Source organism: Malaclemys terrapin, chromosome 7, assembly GCF_027887155.1.
Source record: "Malaclemys terrapin pileata isolate rMalTer1 chromosome 7, rMalTer1.hap1, whole genome shotgun sequence".
Taxonomy (NCBI): Eukaryota; Metazoa; Chordata; order Testudines; family Emydidae; genus Malaclemys; species Malaclemys terrapin.
The window spans coordinates 68,202,610-68,221,573 of NC_071511.1; positions in this window are offsets into that span (position 1 = coordinate 68,202,610).

The window sequence follows — 18,964 nt, forward strand, 5'->3', positions numbered from 1 at the left end:
CTTCATTAGCCAATATCTCCATGTCAGAACATTTAACTTACCTGGGATAGGTTAATGCCTCAGAAAACTCACAAGTCAGATGAAATAGCTTAGAACCTTGTGTCAATGTAACAGACTGGAATTTCTCAGCAACCTCTAAGGAGTTGACACACACAAATTAAATCTCTTGAAAATGTTGCCAGTTATCTTCTGACAAATTGTTATTCTCACTCTTCACTTGCACTGTTCAAAATTTAAAACATTTTTGATTGTTAGTATTTACCTTTTTCTCCGATGACTCATTTTGCTTTGCTTTTATCATAAGTATTGATTCCAGATGATACAACAAGACCAGGATGTATTTAGAATCTAAGTGATGCTGGCTGATCTGTGAAAAATTACTTATCTAAATCAATTACTACTGCACGTGGTATATTTTTTTCTTTTGAAGATCCACATGGTAAACTCTGATAGTTGCTGGATGTTAAATAGTGCTATATAATACAAATACACACACGCATACAGAGAGAGAAACCGATATCTCCAGCAACAAACTAACATGTTTATGGAGAATAGGTAGCAGCATCTTTATCTCTTGTTGTTATGATTACTATTAAACTAATATGCTTCATTTCCAAAATAAGATCTAGCATAAAAGTGAGTTCCTCCTCTTAGGAATCATGATTTACCTGTGTATGTTGATTAAGAAAATAAACGATCTTGAGAATTGTTTTGGGTTGGGTTGAATTTTTAGCTTTATCAATTATAGCAAACAGGATTTACAAGCATCTGAAAGCTGTATGTTTATTCTACAGAATTAAATGATTTCCTCTACTTAGTTCTCTCACCATCTTATCACAGCAGTGATTTCCACTGTGGCCATCTTCCTTCTATAATTTGTTAAAATTGCTTGTTTTGTCTTGTCTTAAATTAGATTGTAAACTCTCTGGGGCTGGAGATCATCTGTGCTTGTACAGCACCTAGTGGAAAGCCCCAATCCTGACTGCAGGCATGTAGTGTTAACATAATCTAAATGATAAATAATAACAATGACTTTTTACCAATTATCCTGTTTCACCTGAAAAAACACCCATCTGATCTCAGTGGTGGGCAAACTTTGAGGCCTGTTTACAGATGTAATCTGCCTTGGTTGGTCAGTCTTTATAAAAATAGGGTTACCATACGTCCGGATTTTCCCGGACATGTCCGGCTTTTTGGTCCTCAAATCCCCGTCCGGGAGGAATTTCCAAAAAGCTGAACATGTCCGGGAAAATAGGGAGGCATGGTAAGGGGATCCCGAGTGCGAGTGGCTGCAGCAAAACTTACAACTCCCGCGATCTGCCGATCTGCCGGGGCACAGAGGCAGCGGGCGGCATCCGAGCACACAGCTGCCTCCTCCCCGGGCTCCAACTTTCCCGGTTCCCGCCGCTCTCCACCGAGCGCCGGGGCCGAAGCAACTTCCCCAGCGCAGCAGCAGCCAGAGCCCGGGAGGGCGGAGGGGGAATTCTCAGGGGAGGGGGCAGAGTTGGGTCGGGGACTTTGGGGAAGGGGTTGCAATGGGGGCGGGGAAGGGGCGGAGTTGGGGCGAGAGCCCGGTGGAGTGTCCTCTTTTTTTCAGTGTTGAAATATGGTAACCCTAATAAAAATTACTACTTTTTGGTTCTGATGAAATAGTTTGTGATGGAGGGTTTTATTTTCTGTAGTAGGAATTCCTCTGGACAGGATCCATGTCATTCTCCATGTGCCCCACAGCAATAAACACACTATCTGAACTTAGCCAATAATAAGGGTAACTAATATGCTTATAGCTTACTGTAGGGTGACCAGATGTCCTGATTTTATAGGGACAGTCCCAATTTTGGGATCTTTTTCTTATATAGGCGTCTATTACCCCCCAGCCCTGTCCTGATTTTTCATACTTGCTATCTGGTCACGCTAGCTTACTGTGATGGTTTTATAACAACATTGCTCAGTTGAGGTAAGTGATGCTGGTGGATGTCTGTGTGCTTTGTAGACATGGAACTTTTAGCCATGGTCTCATGACAGTTCAGTTCAAGTGCAAAATAGCCTTGAATTAGCATATCAAATACATTTAATCTCAGGAGGCTGCTTTTAAGGTTACCATATTTACTGGCAATTGTCAAGGCTTCTTCCCCACTCTGAACTTTAGGGTACCAATGTGGGGGGCTGCATGAAAACTTCTAAGCTTAACCACCAGCTTAGATCTGGTCCGCTGCCACCACTCCCAATGTGCTAATTCCCTTCCCTGGGTAGCCTTGAGAGTCTCTTCACCAATTCCCTGGTGAATACAGATCCAAACACCTTGGATCTTAAAACAAGGAGAAATTAACCATCCCCTCTCCTCTCTCCCACCAACTCCTGGTGGATCAAGATCCAACCCCCTTGGATCTAAAAAACAGGGGAAATCAATCAGGTTCTTAAAAAGCAGGCTTTTAATTAAAGAAAAAGGTAAAAATCATCTCTGTAAAATCAGGATGGAAAATAACTTTACAGGGTAATCAAACTTAAAGAGCCAGAGGATCCCCCTCTAGCCTTAGGTTCAAAGTTACAGCAAACAGAGGTAAACACCCTAGTAAAAGGTACATTTACAAGGTGAGAAAACAAAGATAAAACTAACGCCTTGCCTGGCTGTTTACTTACAACTTTGAGATACGAGAGACTTGTTCAGAAAGATTTGGAGAGCATGGATTGATATCTGGTACCTCTCAGTCTCAAGAGCGAACTCCACCAAAACAAAGAGCACAAACAAAAGCCTTCCTCCCCCCCCCCCCCCAAGATTTGAAAATATCTTGTCCCCTCATTGGTCCTTTGGGTCAAGTGTCAGCCAGGTTACCTGAGCTTCTTAACCCTTTACAGGTAAAAGGATTTTGGAGTCTCTGGCCAGGAGGGATTTTATAGCATTGTACATAGGAGGGCTGTTACCCTTCCCTTTATAGTTATAACAGCAATGATTTCCCAAGCTGGTTCTTTCTTTGTTCCTTCATGTTTATTTTCCCCTGCAGTGGGAATTGGCGCATGAGCAGTATAAACAATTATTCTAGAACCCGGACCCCGCAAACCAAGGTTTGGTCAGGTTACAGGCAAACTTGTAAACATCAGATCAGGTTCATGGTGGAATTTCGCTAATGCTATTTGTACAGCCTACTCCTCACATCACTAAGTACTTCCCCAAAAAACATCTTCCCCCACACCAGATCATGTTTAGAATACCCTTCTCACAATCTGATCTTCAGAGGAGAGAAGCTGAAAGGGGAATTTTGTAAGTTACATGTGACAATGTCCCATCCTACCAGCCGGGACACCACCTGCAAGCTGCTCTGGGCATGTAATCAGTAGAGTGATGCACAGACAATACCTACAAGCAAGAGACAGGCAAGGTCTGAAAATGAAAACTACATTTAAAGGGTTGAGAATAAGCTTTATCATTTTAAAAATGATAATAATAGCAGACTTGTGTCAACTGCTATGGGCCAGCAAGGCAATCCACAGTGAAGTTAGAGATAAAATGCAAGATAGCTACCCTTTAATCAATCAGAAGAAAACCAGGACCTGATTCTGAGTTCACTTACACTTGTGCAAATCGGAAGGAAGATAATAGAATGTTAAACCAGTGTGAATGGAACCAGAATCCAAGTCCTTAAGCAACCACATTTCAAATTACCTTAATCCCATCGATACATCTTTTTTTCTTTTCATTTGTTGTAAACATTCATCTAAAAATGATCAATCTTCCAACCTTTTAATACTTGGCATATTTTTCTATTTATGGCACATTTATTCCCATGTAAAAATTAGAGATTAAAACAATGAAAAGGAAAAATAATCTTTCCTTTGGTGATTACCTAACACTGCAAGGTGCATTTCTAATGAGAAGGATGTCTAGTTTTTATTTATTGAATGAAAAAAGACTGTTCCAAGGAAACTAAGGAAACACTGACCAGACCTTTGCTATGAGCTGTAAGTATTAACAGACCTGTTTGCGTATTAGTGTCATATTCCATTACTACTTCTCTAGAGCTAAAAGAATTCCTAGCTCAAGTAGTGGGAAGTGTCTGAGGTAAATTATGGGCTATATAGAGAGAAATATGGCCTGTTAAAAACAGTCCATTCTAACAAATAGTCATCTTGTATGTTAGATTTTAATTGTTTTGAGAGTGGGAGTTGGTTTTGAAATTAAGCAGTGAGTAGCACTAGATATAATGCTAGAGCACAGAAGAAGCAGAGTGTTGCTGCTGTGACTTAAAAATCCTTTTTTTTTAACATATAGGGCCAAATTTTTAAAAAACCATTCTCTAAAAATGTTGGCATCTTCTTTTTTTTTTTTTAAACCTCTCGGTTTTGTATGTGCAAGAAGTAGGATTTATGTGTGCCAAGATACAGCTCCTGCCCCAGCCTACAATCCCTTAGGTGAGGAGGGCCTTTCACATGGAACAACCAGTGCAGTTCTGCTGCATCGGGGAGAGGGATACAGTGTCATGAGCCAATGTGGAGGGCATGGAGGTGAGGTTGAGTGAAGGTCAGCAGAAAACACAATCTTCCTATTTGATAAATGTACTATCAGGCTGCAAGGTAGCTGATGTTTTTCTATGAGCCTTGTCATGGTCACACGGTAAATTTACCATAGGCAGATAGTACCTTTTGGTGACCTCCCTGTAGAGTGAAAAACTGTCACTACAGCATCTTCCGTCAGGCAAAGGAGATAACGTCTAATCATTAATCCTGGGCATTTATCTAGGAGCAGAAGACCATCATCCTGTGACAGCTTTCTATTACATGGGCATCAAACTCTTAAATGCAGTTACAGTCTCATGGTAAATTGTTATAGACAAGCAGGAGTTGTTGCTTTTCAGGCAGGGGAGGGAGAAATGTTCTTAAAGTAGTTGCATTCCCTGATAGTTATTTCCCTCTCTCTCTTTTTTGTCACACCCTTTCAAAAGTTTGAAAACAAAGGTCAGTTTCAATTATGCCCCAGTCCATTTGCCAAATATGGATTTTCCACGTCCCGCCCTTAAGCCTTATGTTCCTACTGGAGCTTGATAATTAATGTGGGGGTTTTGTTTGCTATTTTAGTTGTTTGCCAGCATGATCAGCAAAGGCCAGACACTGTTCTGGGACCAATTTTTGTTAGTTTACCTTGCTTCTGCATGGCCACAAGAGCACACAACTATGTTTTTGTGTAGGTCTGATGTAAATAGTGGCTACTTCTTTTTTCTTTTCAAATTTTTAGACCTGGAATGGTGGGTGATTCCCAGCCTGGGGAATATCTTTTTTCCTCCCCTCCAGATTATCTTTTTATTATAAGCAGAGCTGGTAGAGAATAGTATATAATTTTCACCAAAAAAATGTTAACTTGCTTTATTATTTAGGTCAAAAATTAGAATTTTGACCAAAAAAAATAGAATTTAAATTTTTACATTTTTTTCTATTGGATCATAGCCAAAATAACTTTTTTCTCTTTTTTGGTTAAAATATCAATTTTGACCAGCTCTAAATGTAGGTCACATTTTCCTCCTCTATTACTTTGACAAACATAAGCAGTAGACTTCAGAAAACTTAATCAATAGGAGATCAGAGATGTGTCAATGTTAAGGGGAGGTGGCAAATAGAGTTAAGTTTACTCAACTTTCACTAAAGTGGTTGTCACTAGGGGTGCCATTGAGTCAGGATCCCCACCCCTTGTCTCAGGTAGATGCTAAGATGATTCTTATAGATGCCTAAGCACTTGCTGCACAGAGTGGGACAGTACATCAGTGTCTTAGCCAGCATCCTCTCTTGCATATACACTGTGCCCAGCTGCATCATGCAGGAGTCAGACCTGGAGCACAGGGGCTGCTCTCTTTGTGCATCCACAAAGAATCAACATACCCGAAAAGAGGAGTCAGAGGGAAAGAGGAGGGGCCACCATGGCTCCAACCTCCCTTCTCGGGAGGCAATAGAGGTGGCTGGGCAGAAAGTGCCAAGCGTGTTGCACCCTCAGGAGGGATGTTGTAACAGGCACATTTCATAGTATGCTAGGAGATCATTCTTCCTCGTGCTCCCGTTGCGGCAGTGCAATTTGGAGTCACAACTTGATGGCACAAGTGAGCTTTCAGTAAAGTGGAAGCTCTATGCAGCGGAAGCCAGAATTTCTGCTTTAAGGCCCAAATTCTGTGACCAAATGCTGAGGCCGAATAACTTGGCTGGTTACTGGATGCAGGCTGTGAAGTAGGAGCAGAGTATGTTCTACACCAATCGCTTCCTTGCCATCTCCAGGGGTTTGGAGAATACAGGAAATTTCAGGTAGCAGCAGAACTTCTGACCTAGTCCCAGGCCCTCTTAAAATACCCCACTCTTAAGCATTAATGCAGGGAGCTGGATTCTGAACCATGCAGGGATGGAGAAAACCTCTGTGCGATCTACTCAGATTGTGCAATGGTATGGTGTTCTGTACATAGTGGGAGAGGCAGGATCTGCCTCAGTTTGCCTACGCTATTACTGCACTGCCAGAACTTTGCAGCTTTCTCCTAAAGCAATAACTTTCATGAGAAAGGCATGACAGACTATTCCATTGTGTCCTAATGTAGCATGTTCCAAAACTGTCATTGTATGCAGGGCTGGCTCTCAGCACCAGCAAAGCAAGCAGTTGCTTGGGGCGGCAAATTTGCAGGGGCGCAAGAATCCAGCATGGGAGCTGAGAACCAACAGGGAGCCCTGGGAGCTGTAGTTCCTTGGTTAGCTCCCTGCCTATAGAGCCAGCCCTGGAGCAGGGAAAGAACTACATTTCCCAGCATTCCCTTGGCCACAATTAACAGGAAAGGGCTGGGAAAGGAGTGTGGAACTGAAACCTCATGCTGCAGCTTGCTGTAAATGGTAGGAACAGAGCCAACTCTAGGTTTTTTGCCGCCCCACACCCCAGCCCTGGGCTCCCCCTGCACCCTTGTGTTGCCCCAGCCCTGGACTCTCTCCTGCCCACACCCCCTGCTGCCCCAGCCCTGGGCTCTCCCACCACCCGCACCCCCTGCCACCCCTGCCCTGGCCCCCACCCGCACCCCCTGCTGCCCCAGCCCTGGGCTCTCCCACCACCCGCATCTCCTGCCACCCCAGCCCTGGGCTCTTCTTCCCCCCCCCCGCACCCGCACCCCCTGCCGCCCCAGCTCTGGCCCCCACCTGCACCTCCTGCCGCCCCAGCCTGGGCTCTTCTTTAAGTTTTAGTTTTGTTTGTTTAAAAGGAAGACAGTGATATTGCATTGGCAAATTCCCCATAGAAACAAATAATGGAACAAAAGAATAATAAAGGCACCTCAACTTTTCCTCATTTATATAGGACAGTCTTATAATATGCATCTAGATAGCCTTCAATCACACAAGCTGAAAATTGTTCCACTTTACTGCAGTTCTGTAACCATATGGGAACCAATCCTGTCTGTGTTCTGTGCACATCCAAAATTCCTGCTGAATGACCCGCCCTGGGAGCGAGTTACCAGTGACCCATGGCTGGGGTGGCAGGAGGGTGCAGGGGGGGCAGCCAAAAATTTTTTTGCTTGAGGCAGCAAAAAACCTAGAGCCGGCCCTGATTGTATGGTGGAACCAGAAACGAAAATGCTGAGTGATCCTGAAACTATTAAAAAAATCACTCTGATATCCGAGAGTCAAAATTGTAGCAACCTGAAAGAGAAATTAAACCTGACACTCTCTAAAGAGTAGTACAATGAGATATTAGCAAACACTGGGCAAGAAAAGAAAATTACATTCATACACTGATGAGTGAGAAATCCATGGCAGAGCAATATGGCTGAGCCCTTTGGACCTATATGCCATGGTAGGATTTAAATGGATGCATTTTACAAATAAAAGTGAATGAGTATCAAGTTATAATAATGCTGCATTGTTATATTTGCTGGTTCTTCTGTTAACCTTCTGAGGTCAATTTAAGGTTATACAACATCTTTTGTTACACATGGAAACAGTTGCCCTGCTGCAGCCTTCTATTCATTAATGAATTGTCCTAAGTGATCAAAGAAGCAGTCCTCAGGTTAGACTTTCCTATTGACATGACAAAGGGAACTGAAGAACCAAATATACATATATATTTAATAGCAAGATTTAAGGAAATGAGCAAATTTTCTCCATGAAGATAATAGATAAAGTTAGCAAAAAAGCCGGGGGGGGGGGGGGGGGGGAGGGATACAGAGTTCAGAGAATTGTTGCACTTGGTGACAAGTACATTTTAATTAATAGAAATATGTTGCCTTTTGGTTTGAATCAAGACCAGGATTGTAGTGCTCAAAAGCTATCCCAGGCCAATGGCATTGGTGATCTGTCTGAAATACATGAGTGCTTTTAGTCCAGGTGCAAGCTAGGATTTGCAAGCTGAATCTAATTTTTCAGGGGAATTCCATGGTCCATAAGCAGGGCTTGTGGAACAATCCTGAGTCCCCAAACCACTTCAGAATCCCTTGACACCTGATGTATTGGCAAACATGCTGAGGGTGTTGCAAAATGTCATTAAGATTCATTTCCAATATCATGAAGGAGGAGTTTGTCCCATCAGAATTTTCTGCTCTAATTACAAGAGAAAAGTTGTATTTATTGAGGTCTCTAAATGAAAACTCTCTTGTAACCTTAATGCCATGGGCACATCTCGAAGTATATTGTGCACAGAACATTTGTCTTTCCACCTGGTATACTAGAACCTTTTTATTTTACTCATGCAATCTTAAATCCTTCACTTCAGATCATATGATCATAAAATCAGTGATGCTGGAGTTCCCTAGGAAAGCATTAATTTTGGAAGCAATAATGTTTCATAATTGTGCTTAATTAACTCTTAGAATTGTTTATCTAGTATTGCAGCAACTTGGATGTCAGAAAGCTGAGTTTTCTTTTGATCAGCCATTTCTTTTTACCTTCTTATTTTATTTGTGTGTTACAGCTGTGGATAAGCACTGATGTGCTGCTTTATATCATCTCAGGTGTGGGGGGGGAAGCCTTGTGAGTTATGAATATGTCATCTTCACTTGAATACATTGATACATTCCATATGTTATTGACTTTCAAAATGCATACTGATGATGAAGAAGAAGCAACAGAATAGAATCATTTAGAGAGAAATCTGAACTCTACTGTTCACATCTGAATGTTTATATGAACATTTCCAAAGTTTGAGGGAGGTATAAAGGTAGGATTCATCTGCAAATACAGATCCAGACTCAAGTGTGCTTCAGACCAATTCAAGGGTGCTTGGATCCAGGGTTTGGGTCTGGATTCATCTCTATTTATCTGAGCTAGAATCCAAGATAAATCAAACCAGAGAGAGAGAGAGAGAGACAGAGAGAACTCACTGATGGAGCTGGTGATGAGTCTTCAATAACTTCAACAGAGAAACTGAAATAAATTCAGCAATACCTGTATTTACCTGTTTAGCACAGTCACATATACAACATGAAGAAAATGCAACATTTCTCTTCATGCTGCATATCTAACTGTATCAAATAGGTGAATACATCCCCCAGGGCACCGCATCATTATGCTGTTTCCCCTAGTATGGTCGAAACCCCAAGGATCCGGAAATTTTGCAAGCGATGATTTTTCCAAGAAGAGATGCAGTAAATTTTTTCACCACTAGAATAATCCTGTGTAAATCTAGCTTTGGCACTGGAATTTGATGTTCAGATGCTGCAGAATTTTAGGTCTCTTCTTTGCAATAGTTTCCTCAATATTCAAGTAGTCTTTGATTAAAACATTTTTTTGTGTGTGTATAGACAGACAGCCTTGCCCCCAAAGAGTTCTAGGAAAATTCAACTGTGACGGGGAAGTCCTTGTCCTATCAATGATTCAGGAACTAGAAATTATTGCTGTTCTATGATAAAGTTGGAAGTGTTGACACATTTATTGACATCATATAAAGCATGTCACTGTGTACAGTACCCAGCACAACTGAGCTCTGATCCGTTTTGGAGTTTGCAAGTGATGCTACAGTACAGCAATAATACCCGCACCATAAAGAGGCATCCAAACTTGGCCACCATTGCCAACTTTTCAGGAGCTCAAGGACTGCAACACCTGCCCACAATATTTACTTTTCTCAAAATGAGAAAACCTGCTAGGTATGTATAGGTTCAAAAGAAACCATCACTTCAATGTGTTAATTACACTATTGACAGAGTCTTTGTAATGGGCTCCTTTGTTAAAAAGGGCACAGAACTGGCTGAAAACATGGGCATTAGATGCAAAGCTCATATAAGAGAAATAGGAGAAATCTGGAGAGAAATTGTGTGTGTTCAGCCAGGAATTCCTTAGATACTAACAAGAATGCAATTCCAAAACCAATTCAGATAATGTTTCTAGAAACGCAAAAGTGACTGTAGTGTGTTGGGGGAAAAGGAGGGGAATTTTAAACTCCTTTATGCCTCTGTGGTGATCTTATGACTTACGCCTCTATGGATAATTCCAATGATCCTTTTACACTGTAAATCTTCAACAGAAAGGCTTGAAATTCCTTTTTACTGTTAAAAGCTGGATGGTCAGGGTCAGATGAGTCCCTTCCCTCCCTCTTTCCCCAGACAATGAATATTTTAAGAGGCCCTATCCCCCTCGTTATATTTCGTTTTTTGTTATCTGCTCTTTTTATGTCCCTCTCGAGCCAGGAAACAAAGAGGTGCATGAAACTGAATTGTATAATTCCGTAATACAGATTTTAAAGGAAAAAAGATATTTCTTTCCTTGTGCGTTCCCAGAAGAGTGACCAATGTCTAGTGAACCCAGATGAGGTTGTATTGCAGATACATACAGCGATTGTTATATGTTACAGTGCTGTCTTCTGAGCATATCTGAGAATATTGTGATTCACAAAACCGAGAATATTGTGATTCATAAAACCAACAATATTTTGTATCACAGAAACTGATGAAAATGATTTTAAAAACCCTATAAAATGCATTTAACTTGAAATATATTACAATATTTCTTGGAGTATGTTTCAGATCTTGTTAGCATTAATGTGCTCATGTACTATGAATAATAGACATGTTACAAATCCACTCTTTCCTTAGATGTGTCCCCTCTTGAATACCTGTCATGAATTGTGATTGGATAACAAATACAATTACAGAGAAGACATGTCAGATAGTTTGCGGGACAGAGGCTGGGAAACTTTGTTGATTTATTCCAACAGCAGTGCTCTGAAAGATATAGACTGAGATTCTCACATGAGTCTAAATGAATTGGATGCCCAAATCCCTTAGGCTCATTTGAAAATCTCCACCTTTATCAATAAAACTATACCATACAACAGTGTCTCTCTAAGGTTAAACTACAGCTCACAACACTCACCATGCTAATTTCTATCATCTTTAAAACCTAGCCTCCCATTTAGCATCCTGTAGGGTCAAAGGTGCAGGTACGTGCAAAAAACAGAGGCCTGATTAAGGCCTCTTAAAAATCAGGCCTTTAGGGCATAGTATAGCAAAGGATATTACTTGCTCCTGGGCCTGCAAACCCATGCCTGCCAAAACCACCTTTGAGCATCCATACTACACATCTCATACTTGCGTGACTGTGTCCACACTGGCACTGCTTTGACACATGTTTGGAGCTAGAATTTCTGGGCGATGCATTCCAGAGTTCTTAGCCTGAAGCCACTCTAGGGCTTGGTTTGTGGTGCATCATGGGAGAACTTGTCTGTCCTTCCCAAGCCCCCATGCAGAAGCATTTTTAGCCTGACAACACATTTAGCAGATGCACTTCCAGGTCTTTCTGCTTCCTGCTCTTGCCCATTCCAGCCAGGAACAAGCCATGGATCCAGCACCAGTGGAAAAGATTTTCCTGCATGCACTGTCATAGCAGGAGCCACATAGGGTCCATGAGATGAGTGCTGGACATTTCAGCAGCAGTTTCTGTCCTTCAGAAGGTAGTGGCAGTGGTTGTCAGAGAAGGGATGCAGGCATGGCAGCCGTGGCACAATTGAGGTGCCTGAAGCTTGCTGTCTTAGCTGCTCATGCCCCATATGTAAACCAGAGCTTCTGGTGTACAGAGTGGTGGGACTTTGTCATCATGCAGAACTTGGATGGCTAGCAGTGGCCTCACAACTTCCATCTGAGGAATCAGACCTTCATGGAGCTGTGTGAGGCGTTTGCCCGACCCTCCAGCACCAGGACAGATACATGAGGGAAGCCAGAAACAGGTTGCCATAGCCACCTGGAAGCTGGTTAACACAGACTGATGCAGGTCCATGGCTAACCAGTTTGGTGTTGGCAACTCAACTGTGGAGGTTGTCTGGTAGTGGAGGCTTGTTGAGGCAGTTAGAACTGTGGTTTGCCTACAGGTGGCGGGCATAACAAATGTGCCTGAAATAATAGCTGGCATTGAGAAAATGGGCTTTCCAAACTGCACTGAAGTCATGGATGGCACTATGTGCCCATAGTTCACCCACCACAAGGAGCACATGAGTATGTTAATCACAAAGATACTACTCCTATCATTATGCAGGCCTTGGCCGACCATAGGGCTAGGTTCATGGACACTAATGTGAAATGTACTGGTAAGGTGCATGATGCCAGCAGACTGAGGAGATCTGGCATTTATTCTTTAGACAAGAAGGGAACTTATTCCTTCCAAGTGGCAGAGTAATCAAGTCTCAGTGCCCACTGTGATTTTAGGAAACCTTGCCCAGCATCTACTCCCATGACTCACGAAACCATACCTCAGAGGGCCTGGTAAAAGAAAGTTTAAATACACACTTAGCAGTTGCAGGATGATGATGGAGTGTGCATTTGGCTCAAGGCAAGATGGTGCTGTCTATAAAACTGTTTGGATGCCAGTGTGTCCAATCTCATTGGTATTATTGTGGAATGCTGCACCCTGCACAATATCGGTTAGGAAAAAAGCTCATGGAATGGGAGTGGTTCCACTAGCTTGCAGATTTGGTGCAGGCAGCGAATAAATGCACCAACCATTACTTAGGGCTGACTCCATCTGGGCAACAAAAATCAGGATTGCCTTGTGTGCCCATATCCTAGCTTTGCAGGGTGACGTGTGGGAGGGGATGGAAAATTTTGTGGGCATTGCAGTTTTTGTTCAGTGTATCTTTTAGGTGAGCAGTGCAGTTTATTTGCTACTGCTTATATATGGAATAAGATTTCTATGGACTCAGATTCTTTAACAAAACTTGTATACAACTTTATGACTCATCCTTTTTAAACTGTGCACTGAGATGCCAACACATAGTGCAGCCACAACAATTTGTTAACATGTAAAGATTTTGTCTCTTGCAGGCATCCCAGCTGCCAGCAAGCAAACAAAAAAAGTGCAAAATGTTGTAAAACTGGCTAACTATGTACAGTGCAACTGGTGCAGTCTCGCTGGTGGTGGAACTGAATGTCTACTATGTGCCTGTTCTCCTTGCCCCTGTTAGAACGCAATGTGTGGGTTGTCCATAATTGTACGGGGGTGGAGTGTGCAACATACATCTGGCTGTTCCACTCAACTAAATGATTCAAAAGCCTTCCCAACCCTGAGCTGTCTATTGGCTGCAGAAGGTGGTAGCATTTTGGGGACTGAGCTGAAGCTGGAGGCCATGAATATAAGCAGCTTCTCAACCAGGTCCTTCTGTTATGCTCTGTCCTCCTCCTTCAACCTCATGTTGGAGGAAATGCAGTACCATTCTCTCCTTCTGCTCAGCTGTCTCCCTCTCCTTCTGCACCTTCCACTCCTCCTTCCCTCTCTGGTACTCCATTTGGCCATCTGTCTTGGCCACAGTGTCGTGCAACATTGAATCCCTGAACCGTCTCCTTCTCCCGGGCTGGTTGAGTCCACTGCTCAAGTCCTCGGTAGATGCCTCAGTCCATCAGATATGGAAGAGCCTGCTTACACAATGATAGATCACAGTATTTGTTGTCCACGGGGGAGAGAAAAGAATCCCCACCACCACTCTTACATCCTGCTTCATGCCAAGGCCCCAAGTTGATCATTTTATCACCTTGATATATTTAATCCATTCATTACTCACTGGCCTGTTAAGAAGCAGTGGCTAGCTTGTTGCCAGCCCACAAATACATTATGGGAAGAATTACATAATTATTTTAAGCAAAAAAAAAAAGGGGGACTGGGTGGAGGGCAATGATCCTATCAAGGGGCCATTTACTAATATTGGTTTCAATATTATTTCAGGCTAGGGAAGCCTTAGAAGAGACAAATCTGCTTGAGGTGCCAGACTGGAAGAGGGGGTTCTTATTCCAGGAATACCATCTATCTAGGCAAAGGAGATTTTTGGCATCAGTTGACCTAACAGCATATCAATGAATGGAGGGAGCTAGTGAGCTACAGAGGCAGCCATTGTAAGTTTGTCCTGCTCAGGAATCTTCTACTCCATGGGATGATTGCAAGCCTCACCAGCTAGCAGTGGGTGAAAATTCAGACAAACATTAGGTAGGACCCCGAGGCTTGCTAGCAATGAACTGAGCTCCCTTACCACCCTCGCCAGCATGCTGCGATGAGTCAGGAGTTCCGGAAACCAAACATCGCTGTCTCCAAGGAGCTTCTTCACCTACTCCAGCCACTGCGACCCTGCAGCAGTGCTAGCAGCTGTCAAACCAGCATGACAACAGAGTTATAAAGAGAGCAGTACATGCAGAAATATGTGCTCAAGGTAAGCTGTAATCCTGAGCCCCTTTTCTAACAATGAGCAGATATTTAGTAAAAATTAACCACTAGTGGCTTGTTAGATTTTTCCTCCCTCCCCCTCACTTGGAATCCAACTTGGATCCCATATGATGGGAAGGGAGACCAGGGAAATGGCATAGCTTCCACCCTCAGCTGAAACTAAATCAAACCCCCTGTATGTAATATCCACTATAACAATAATTGCATTGGTCATAGTCCAGAAATCTGCAGTTCTGACCATTATAACAACGAAGACGGCAGGCACCGCTTACCAGGTTCTGGTTCCACATGCTTCTGGGGTGCTGCTCCCTGGGCCCATCCTGAACACATCTTCAGCACCTGAGCCCAGGATGTCCCCTAGCCGATGCTAGAATGCAAAGACCCCATGTTGTCTCAGGTGATGGACTGTGGAGCCCCTCTCCATAACAAACAGCTTGATTTGTGTGTGCAAATGCTACTTGGGTGTACAAATCAGGGGGTTTGGACACTCAAAATAGGAGTCTTTATTTTTAAAAATCTCACTATTTTTAAGCCAGGCTCATCATTTTTAGGGGACTGACTCCTGGTTGCTGAAAGCTTAATGGCGGCAATACTGCCTACACTCACAAATATACACACTATTCTTCCTTTTTTGTGGGGGAGGGGAGGAGGGCGAGGCAGTGTAAGGAACTCCTCTGTTCCAACTCCATATTTCATTGATTTTGTATAACTAAGCCTGGAAGGTAGAGCCTTCATTTTCAAAAGTGACTAACTTTTTGAATTTTTAGATGCTTCAACTTGAAACACTTCAAAATGGGCCTGATTTTCAAATAGTGGGTGGTCAGAACTTGCTGAAAACCAGATGCTCTTTAAGGTGTTTTAAGTTGGGCACCCGAGAATGGAGCCACCTAAAATCATTAGTCACTTTTGAAAATGTAGGCTATGATGTTTTGTAAGATTAAAGTGTTAGCATATGTAAACATATAGGCTGGAATGCTGAGCATACACATTATCCTTTAATGAGGGACTTGCAACGTGTCTTGTCTTGTCTTTGTCTTATATTTGCCTTAGAGCCCAACCCTACAAGCATTTATTATCCAATGCAATGCCTACTACCCATTAACTTAATTTATTAAGGGTCTTGTTTATTTTGCTATAAATTTATACAGCTTTTCAATGGGACTCTTCATGATAGCTAGCAATGCTCTGATTATGTTTGCACAATCAGGCCCTTAGATTATAAACTGTTCAGAGCAGTAAATTGTTCTGTAAATTTATAGCATTCTATCCACTTATATGCAACTATATACATGTTCATGTGGCAGGCTGAACAGTAGAACCCCACTATGCATTCTCTGTGTGGGACTTACTTGGTGCAGAAGGCTTTGAGATTAATTTTACCCTCCTAAAATTACAATGGGGACATGGTTCTACAAGGTGCACCTGGCCCTGCTTCAGCAAAGCACTTAAGCACATGCTTGAATTCAAGCATGACTCACAGGCTTCAAGCATATGTTTCAGGGCTTTGCTGGATCAGAGACAGAATACTCAGCAGGATCGAAGCCAAAACTAGCACCACTAGAATCATAACTAGTATTCAGTCTATTGCCACTGCAATTGTTACTAGTGTTCAGTTACTATACTCCTACTGCAGTCATTGCTAGTGTTGAATTACTATACTAGTACTATAGTCGTTAATGTTCACTGTCTTTTAGTTCAGGGGGAAATCGCTAACCTCCCTGCTGTCTCTTCAACTTTGACTAATAAATCTTTGAGGACACTGAGGCAGCCCTTTCTGGGTCCACAAAAAAAAACCTTAAACCCTAGAACCGGGAAGGAAATCCAAGTGTTATCTCAATGGCAAGAATCTTACGCTATAAGGAAAGGTTTCTTCAAGTCAGAAGCAGGTTAGGCCAGTTTGGGTGGGAGAGAGGAATTGCTGAGGGTGGCTGGTTTTTATTTTTAATTCACTTTTATTTATTTATTTACTTTGAACTTTTCAAAGGGTGAAGACAAAGTCTGAGAGGCGTGTCTCTGTCAGACACAGCAAGAAGCTATGAAAACACATCACAGTTTTAGGATAAAGAATAATTGCAGCAGCTTTTAGAATGTCAGTTTTGAGTTCTTAAATTAACCACATGATTAAAGCACTGCTGCATTGCAAAAGACTTCACACATTTGAATTGATTGGAGTTGGGGGGGATGTATATGTGTTGCTTTTATCCATGACTCAGAGTGCAAATTCACCATTCATAAAGAAAGTTATCAACTCACATGGCATACAGGCTGGCACTGACATAGGGTGAAGGCAAGTGCAGACATGGGAAGCAAATACAGACATGAGGAACACCCAAGATGTATTAAAACCAAATGCCCAGCTGGAGTTAAAATTTAGAGAACTCAGATTTTCTTCCACTCTGTTACAGTCGTTACTGTAAACTTTTTTTTTTTTCCAGGAAGATCTAACAGTAATTCCAGTACATTCCTATATATCAAGGTATATGATGTTAACATTCCAGGAAAACTTTGTAGAGAGGAGCATTACCAGGACACGTGTCATTCCTCACAGTGCAATACAAGCCACCATGGAACCTTCTACAGTTTATTAAAATATCAGGGAATCCTAGAAGTGGGAAATAAAGCTGCAAAGAGATCAACAGAAGTAAAGATGAAAATCTCTGGAAATCTGTCTGGATGTCAAAAATCATTAAATATATGGCCCTGCCACAGTACTGTTGAAACCATGTTTAAACATGGCTGTTGCTAGCAAAAGTTGATTGAAAACATGTTGAGAGTGGGAATTGTGAACATTTTTCATCAATATTTGGATGGAAAACTGCATCAAATTTTGACGTTGGAACAATATTGATCACATCTATTGCTGGAACTTTCTTTGGTCATTGTGACCACAGACTTTTTTCCTCTCTGAAAACTATTCAATCAGTCACCCATGGGGCTAGGTGGTAGCATGAATCAACTACCATGATTCCAAGAAAAAATACCTCTTTGGAGCACCTGGGCTAGAAGTATCCTGGAGAAAAATGATATGTAAATGTGACTGTTGCTAGGCCACTTTTAAACATATTGCGAATTGGGCCTTAAGAGATTGGGCCAATCTTTGTATTACTTACAAGGGTGTAAATCTGGAGCAGCCTCACTGCCTTGATTTGGAGTTACCTGTGTAACTGAGAGCCAAATATGGCCCACTATGATGAGTATGCATATTTGGGCTCTATGTGATGGAGCAGTTGGAGAGCTGAAATCCCTCATGGTTTATGATGGCATAACCACAGCTGCAGTATTTCAGGCAGTGGAAAGACAGCCAGGGAGGAGGATGCAGTTGTGCAAAGTGGCCTCCATCTCTTCCAAAGTGGTATGGAGGGAGCCAGCACCAGCCTGGAAGAAGGCCGCGCTATAGTAGCAAGGGATGTCCTCCTCCACTCTACCCCCTGAGCAGCTTCCTTGGTCAGGGCCCCAGCAGAAACTAAAGCTACCCCCTGCTGACCATGAGGTAGGATCGGTGGCATTACCTCTTGGGTGCATCCTCCTAAGCTGCAGTGGTGCAGAGAGTTGTAACTTACACCTCTCCGTGAGCAAGCAGAGCCTGCTGTACAACCAGTTACGTCTGTGTCTGCATAATGGTTGGAAAAACTAAACTGAAAATAAAGAAGAAAAACTGCTGTTCATCTTTGCTGAAAGATGTAGCAGTTGCAGCCTTTGGCTCTGTTCTCATCACAGCAAGTTGTGACAAAATTACCTCACATAACCTTTTGTAAAGGATCCTCCTACTGGCTGACTGTTTCCAAGGAGCAAGCCACATGCTTCTGTTGTGTAAGCCAGAAAGTCCTGATTCAGCACAAAACCCAATAATGGAGAAGAAACGGGGGTGGGGATTTTTCCCCAGAGCAGGCAGGAAACCCAGTTAACAAAATGAGGCCCCTACAACTGCTTCTGATGATGAGTTTTAAGAGTGAACCATGACTGGTTCTATAGCTATTGGCTGGAGCAGGATAATTCTAGCTAAGGAAGAGGCAAAGCAGATGTCTCATACTGGTTAAAGATACCCACCCACAATTGGTCAGTTCAGCCTGTTGTCTAGGAGTAATCTGGGATTCCTTGGTGATGATGAGCTCTCATGTAGTAGCATCTGCGAGTAATGATTTCTATTATCTCTGGTTGGCTAGGAAACTCCATTCTGTTCTGGTAGACAAAGACCTGGCTTCAGTTATTCTGTTGGTCACTTCTTGTCTGAATTACACCAGTGCAGTACACTTGAAGTCTTCAGCATTTACTGAGGAAACTCCAACTAATTCAGTACTTAGCAAACTCCAACTGCAGTACATCTGCT